Genomic DNA, 7,993 nt, shown 5'->3' with positions numbered 1-7,993 from the left:
ACAGATGTTTATTTACTGATGAATTGTATTGAGAATTATAACTAATCTAGTAATGGAAGACGTGTCTTTTTTTAATCTATGTAACTACGTAAAAATGAAGGAAAAGTATGTCACCAAACCACTTCGAAGTTTAATGGCTCTGCCATATGTATGTGGCTTAAGACTCTACATTTGATATTATAGCAACCAAATTACATAGAATATAGAATCATTCACAATTTTTATGTATAAATAACCAGAATGAGTCCATCAATACTGATCAACATCTCAGTTTAAGGTTTGATGATAAAAATGTATTATTGTAAACTTAAAAGTGTGTCAATAGTGATCAGAAGCAAAACTCTTTTTGGGGTGCTCCCTACCTCCCAAAAAAACAAACAGAAAACGACTGGGTGCTATGAACTTTTAAATAGAAGTCATAAACAGAAGTTTTATTGCGTTTAATAAAGTAAATAAGAGCTAAAGCGCTGTGAATGGGCACAAACTGTTTGGAAATTGTACCAGCTTACCAATTAAATAATCTTTGTGTATCGTGTAGGTGACTCCATAGTTCACTGTTTAGCATCAGTACTGGATTTACATGTCAGGCACCTATATGGATATAATGAATGGCACCTTAGACCACACCCTTTGTTCAAAAAAACAAACAAAAACCCTAAGGGTATGTTCACACGGCCTATTTTCAATCGTTTTTGGGCTGTAAACGCCACAAAAAACGGCTAAAAATGTGGGGGCTGAACGACTCCAAAAATCTCCAAAAATCTGCCATATGATTTGAATGGGTAAAACAGTGTTCCGTTCCCACGGGGTGTTTTTTATGTGGCCATTTTTAAAAACGACCACGTAAAAAAAGCCTCGTAAAAAGAAGTGCGTGTCACTTCTTGAGCTGATTTTGGAGCCGTTTTTCATTGACTCAATAGAAAAATAGCTCCAAAATCGGGCGTAAAAAACGCAGCAAAAAAGTTGTTTAAAAAATATCTGAAAATCAGAGGCTGTTTTCCCTTGAAAACAGCTCCGTATTTTCAGCCGTTTTTTGTTAAGTGTGTGAACATAGCCTTAGGGTATGTTCACACGTAGAAAGAGAAGTGGCTGAAAACTACGGAGCTGTTTTCAAGGGAAAACAACCTCTGATTTCAATGCATTTTTGAATCTGAAAATTTATCTTTTGTTCATTTGAAGCTTCTTTTGAGGCGTTTTTCATAGTGTCAATGCAAAATCAGCTCCAAAAATGCCATAAGAAGTGACATGTTAGGCTGGGTTCACACGACCTATTTTCAGACGTAAACGAGGCGTATTATGCCTCGTTTTACGTCTGAAAATAGGGCTACAATACGTCGGCAAACATCTGCCCATTCATTTGACATTCATTTGTTTCACACGTAAATGCTCCTCGCATTTTGCGAGCCGTCTGAGACGCTCGTAAATCTTGAGCTGTGCTTCATTGAGTTCAATGAAGAACAGCTCAAATTACGTGGCAAAGAAGTGTCCTGCACTTCTTTGCCGAGGCAGTCCATTTACGCGTCGTCGTTTGACAGCTGTCAAACGACGATGCGTAAATTACAGGTCGTCTGCACAATACGTCGGCAAACCCATTCAAATGAATGGGCAGATGTTTGCCGACGTATTGTAGCCCTATTTTCAGGCGTAAAACGAGGCATAATACGCCTCGTTTACGCCTGAAAATAGGTCGTGTGAACCCAGCCTTAGTGTTTCAGTAACACCCGTTGCAAACACTTGCTTAAAATCCAGCACACAGCCATGCAATCATCATGGATAGAAATTGGTAGTCGTATGGCTGGTACTGAAGAGCTAAGTTACTTTAAACGTGACAATGTCATAGGATGTCACCTTTGCCACTAATCCGTTTGTGAAATTTATGATCTGCTAGATCTGCCCATGTCTAGGAGCATCTAGGAATAACAACAGCTCAGCCAAGAAGCTCTAGACCAAGCAAACCCACCGAGTGGGGTTGCTGAGTTATAAAATGCGTGGAGTATAAAAATAGCCTATCCTCTATTGCTTCATGAAATGGCTTTCCATGATCAAGCAGCTGTACACAAGCGGAAGATCACCATGCACAATGCCAAGCGTCAGCTGGAGTGGTGTAGAGCATGCCACAATTTGGCTCGGGAGCAGTAGAAACGTGTTCTCTGCAGTGAAAATTCACTTTTCCTTATCTGACAGTCTGAAATTTGGGGTTGGTTTATGCCAGGAGAACGCTACCTACTGAAATTAATAATGCCTACTGTAAATATGGTACAGGAGGAATAATGGTCTGGGGCTGATTATCAGGGTTTCCCTTAGATCCAGGATAAGTGAAGGATAATGTTAACAACTTAGAGTCCAAGCCACTTTTTTTTCATTTTCATTTTACACTCCCCGTCTTCTATGAGCCATAACTTTTTTATTTTTCCGTCAATGGAGTGGTGTGAGGGCTTGTTTTTTTGCGAGAGAAATTGTAGTTTCTACTGGCACCATTTAAAGTACCATATAATGTACTGGGAGACTGCAAAAAAAAATCTAAGTGCTGTGGAATTGGAAAAAACGGTGGTTCCTCCATTCTCTTTTGGATTTAGTTTTTACGTCTTTCACCATGCGGTAAAAACAACAAATTTACTTTATTCTGTTGGTCAATATGATTACGGCGATACCATATTTATATAGGTTTTAAGGTTTTACTCCTTTTACAAAGAAAAAACAATTTGTTAGAAAAAAATATATATTTTTTTTCCATATTCTGAAAGCCATAACTTTTTATTTTTCCGTGGATTGAGCAGTGTGAGGGCTTATTTTTTGCGGCACAAGCTGTGTTTTTTATTGGTACCATTTTTTATACATACAACTTTTTGATCAGCGATTCTGGTGTTTTTGACACAGCAATACCAATTTTGTTTATTTTGACATTACTTAAATGGGAAAAGTTTTTTTTTGTGTACTTTAATTTTTTTTTCAAAAAATTTCACTACTAAAACTTTATTTTACTTTTTTTTACACATTCTATTAGTCCCCCTACGAGACTTGAACCAGCGATCGTTGGATCACTGGTACAATACACTGCAACACTAACATATTGCAGTACATTGTAATTTTTGCAGGCATCTGTTAAGCCGTGCCACCTGGTCATTAGGCCCATGGTCTGCCATGACAACCATTGGCGACCCTCGATCATACTATGGGGCCGCCGATAACCTGTCAGAGGGGGTGCCCACCTCTCTATAATGCCTCAGATGCTGCGGTCGCTATTGACCGCAGCATTTGAGGGATTAAACGACCAGGAACAGCATGATTGCTGTTTCTGGCCGTTAGTCCCGGTTGTGTCGGCTGTAAAACACAGCCGATACCCGCAGGGTATGGAGCGCGATCCATACTTCTCCCCCTGCACCTTGACATAAGTGCACGTCAAGGTGCGTTTATGGGTTAATGTTACAGCATACAAAGGCTTTTTAGACAATTGCATATTTCCAACTTTGTAGTAACAGTTTGGGGAATACCCTTTTCTGTTCCAGCATGACTCTTTCCCTGTTCACAAAGCAAGGTCCGTAAAGACATGGTCTGACAAGATTGGTGTGAAGGCCTGCACAGAGCCTTGACCTCCACCCAGTGGCGTAACTACTGCCATAGCAGCCATAGCGGCTGCTACGGGGCCCGCGGCATGAGGGGGCCCGTGTCGCCCGCCGGTACGGGCCCCCACCATGGCCGGAGGCTCCCCTAGCAGCCGCCATGGCTGCTACAGCGCGACGCCACTGAACACTACGGCAGAGCAGGGAGGTATCTCCCCGCTCTGCCATTAAACAAAATACATGTATCCCCTATCCACAGTATAGGGGGATACATGTGTGATCGCTGGCATTGATAGGGAGAACGGGGGACTGAAAGTCCCCAGAAGTTCTCCATCACAAACCTCGGACTTCCGGGGTCTGTGTCGGCAGCGCCGTAGAAATTAATGCAGCGCCGGTCGCGCTTGTGCGTATGCGTGACCAGCGCTCCTTTAATTTTTATTGAGCTGCGCAGACGCCGGAAGTCAGAGGTTAGTCATGGTGAACGTGGGGGACTTTCGGTCCCCCGTTCTCCCTATCGCTGCCAGCGATCACACATGTATCCCCTATCCTGCGGATAGGGGATACATGTCTTTTCTAGGACACACTGTAGGTCGGATTTTTTTGGGAGGGGGGACGCTGTATGGCATTCCCTACAGGGGGGGCTGTACGGCATTCCCTACAGGGGGGGCTGTATGGCGTTCCCTACAGGGGGGGGGCTGTATGGCATTCCCTTCAGGGGGTGGCTGTATGGCGTTCTCTACAGGGGGGGCTGTATGGCATTCTCTACAGGGGAGCTGTATGGCGTTCTCTACAGGGGGGGCTGTATGGCGTTCTCTACAGGGGGGCTGTATTGTGTTAGCGCCATACAGCCCCCTCTGTAGATAACGCCATACAGCCCCCCTTGTAGAGAACGCCATACAGCCCCCCTGTAGATAACGCCATACAGCCCCCACTGTAGAGAAAGCCATACAGCACCCCTGTAGGGAACGCCATACAGCCCCCTCTGTAGATAACGCCATACAGCCCCCACTGTAGAGAACGCCATACAGCCCCCCCCTGTAGATAACGCCATACAGCCCCCCCTGTAGATAATGCCATACAGCCCCCCCTGTAGATAACGCCATACAGCCCCCCTGTAGATAGCGCCATACATCCCCCTGTAGATAGCACCATACAGCCCCCCTGTAGATAGCGCCATACAACCCCCCTGTAGATAGCGCCATACAGCCCCCTGTAGATAACGCCATACATCCCCCTGTAGAGAACGCCATACAGCCCCCCTGTAGATAACGCCATACAGCCCCCACTGTAGAGAACGCCATACAGAGTCCCCCCTGTAGATAATGCCATACAGCGCCCTTTGTAGATAACGCCATACAGCTCCCTCTGTAGATATCTACAAAGGGGGCTGTATGGCGTTATTTACAGGGGGGCTGTATGGCGTTCTCTACAGAGGGGGCTGTATGGCGTTATCTACAGGGGGGGCTGTATGGCGTTATCTACAGGGGGATGTATGGCGCTATCTACAGGGGGGCTGTATGGCGTTATCTACAGGGGGGCTGTATGGCGTTATCTACAGGGGGGGCTGTAAAAAAAGGCACTATCTACAAGGGGGGGTTGTGTGACACCCAGTGGAGGGGGGGCTCCAGTCAAAAGTTTGCTATGGGGCCCAGTCTTTCCTAGTTACGCCCCTGCCTCCACCCCATCGAAGACCTTTAGGAATATTGGAACGCCAATTGCAAGCCAGACCCTCATGTTCATATAAGTTTATATAAGTGTGATAGACGGGTGTCCACATACACTTGGCCATAGAGTGTATGTGGTTTTAGAAAGATTCAATAGATTAATTTATGGATTTACAAATTTAGTTGTCTGATAAACCAATTTCTTAATCATTTAACCAACCTTATGAAGACTTCTTGAAATCTACTGTAAATTTCATGCGCTGTTTATTTATGGGATTCTCCCTTTAATTGGCCAGCCTGACATGCGGGATGTAATATGTAATATTGGAACCTGGGTTTAATTTTAGCGACGAAGGCAAATGCCTGAGCAGCTGTATTTATTGGAAACCTAAACCAATGTTTTGTTGTGCATAAAGAAGCTCTGGATGGAGATATAGGAATATTTTGCGCAGTAACACTTTATCGTTCAGTATGATCCTTTCCAATCAGCTACAGTTTTAATTCTCCAACAACTACAATGGCAGGAAAAAGAATTTTGCAGCCTGTTTATTTTCCTCTGTAAGGCGAGAGTGATAATTACGGATCTATATGTCCTTACCCCTTTTTGAGAAGTACAATACAACCAGCGCGTGTGTGTGTAGAGGAGATGCAGAAATGGTTCATAGCTGCTTGTGAAGGGACGGGCAGATGTGATGGACAGATGGGTAGACTATTAAAACCAACTATATTATTAGCAGCTTTCTATAGCTTGAATGTCAGCCAACAGAGCACATACTTGCCAAACTAGCCCTGTAAACCACCCCCTGGAGTGTAAGGAATATGAATTGTATGCTATTGTGGCACATGAATCAGTTGGATTTCTGTATACATCTGGAACGTCCTCATATTGACCGAGAGGGTTATTACTTGTACTAAAAAAGAGGAAGAAAGGAGAAAAACAGTATTAGCATGCTGATCAAGGCACTAAGAGCGCCTACATACCTTCCATGGCCAATGGTTGTTAAACAGCCTTGCAAGTTAAAACAGGAAAAACATTCTGTGCTTAGGATACTGTAATAACAATAAAACTTGATAGCATTTTGCATTAGAAAATCAGGACAAACTTCCAGTGTGAACAATGAAGTAACCCTTCCCGGTGTGTACCATTTATTCTTAGATTGCTGCATTGCACTGACTGAAAACTCTGCCAGACACACCTCTAAGGTTGTATTCACAATTTGCAGTTCAATTGTGTTTGTGTGCCCTGATTTGCCAAATCCCTGCAAAATCGTGGTATGACAGTAAAATGTGAATCCACCATCAATGTTAGTTCCAGAAAATGTAATGTTGACTTTGAAATGTTGCTATCACCAGAGTCAGAAACTACAGCTGAATCCCCTCCTCACTGTCTACTATTTATTGCTCTACCCTACACTGATGTTTTTGGGGACTTGAGAGAATTCTGCCTTCAGGCAGGGAATGGGGAATTATATTCACATGTAATACTATATTTTGCAAAACATAAATTAGAATGATAGATAGGCTTCAATAAAAATTGTCTATAAAGAATTTTAAAAAAATGACAATGTAAAGTTAAGCTTTTGAAGAGATGAAAACTGTGTCCATGATTAGTGAAGTTATAGGCAAGTTACAGACAGTTGATTATTGCATAGAAACCCAAAACGGACCACCATTACTGCCATGCACACTAAAAACAACTTTGCATGCAGAGGAAACAATCTTTACAATAAGAGATGGCTACGTGTACTCAGAGACATTAAAAGGGTTTCATCATGAAGACTATTAGGGAATATGCATGTCATAGAGGGGGTTTCGCCAGGTCGGGAATGCCCTCTCTGAGTCAGTCCCAGTAGACTCAGCCTGTACTTGCATTAGGTGGGGGCTTTCCATTCAGGTGAGGGCTTATAGGGAAATGTTTGGCCACAAGTGTCTTCCATGTGATGACAGTTAATTGCCAGTAGTTATTGAAGCCAGACCTGGGCTTCTATTTGAAAAAGGATAGTCCTCATGAGACAATATTTTGAACCTAAAGACAGCAAGAGGGTGGCATTTCAGGATTATGTACTGTGACATGATGTGTCACAAAATATATTAGTATGATTCATTGAAGTATCAAAATGTGAAGTTTCAGTGAATCTCAGAAATTCTTCTTGGTCTGTTATGTTAAGGCTCATTTACACAGAACATATTCATTCTTGTTCACTGTGATCATTTATTATTAGCAATCTCAATGATAACCGGCCAGTGCAAATGAGAAAAGCAATAAATAATGACAGATAAAAATACTGTTTACGGTGAAGAAAATGTATCATGAATGCATAAAAATTCATTGCGCATTCAAAAATGTTGGTGTTCATTATACTTTAATCTTGTCATGTAGCGGCCTCCCTTCCAAGTCATGAGTAATCTGCCAGACTACATTTCTGTACGTAAGGATTTAATGAGTCCTGAATTGAAAACAAATATGATGTGAGAATGATAATGATTACATCTCCAATGAAATTTCATGAATTACTACTTTTCTGCCCTAGCCCTGTAACTAAATACCCTGGTCAAGGCAAATTGGCTTGTTGGAGAAGGCCATAGTTATCAAGCAGGGTCAAAACAGAAACCACAAAAAAAAAATCAGCTGATCAAAAAAATTACACAGTAAAACGTAACCTTTAATTAATAAAATTGGGATAAAAAAAGGGGAAATGATTATCCCTCCAGATAATGATGCAAAAAATAATAAGGGTGATGTTTTTCTTTTGTTCATTGAGTTGAGAG

Source organism: Rhinoderma darwinii, chromosome 12, assembly GCF_050947455.1.
Source record: "Rhinoderma darwinii isolate aRhiDar2 chromosome 12, aRhiDar2.hap1, whole genome shotgun sequence".
Lineage (NCBI taxonomy): Eukaryota > Metazoa > Chordata > Amphibia > Anura > Rhinodermatidae > Rhinoderma > Rhinoderma darwinii.
The sequence above is the reverse complement of the archived record's forward strand: the minus strand, read 5'-3'. Positions refer to the sequence as shown.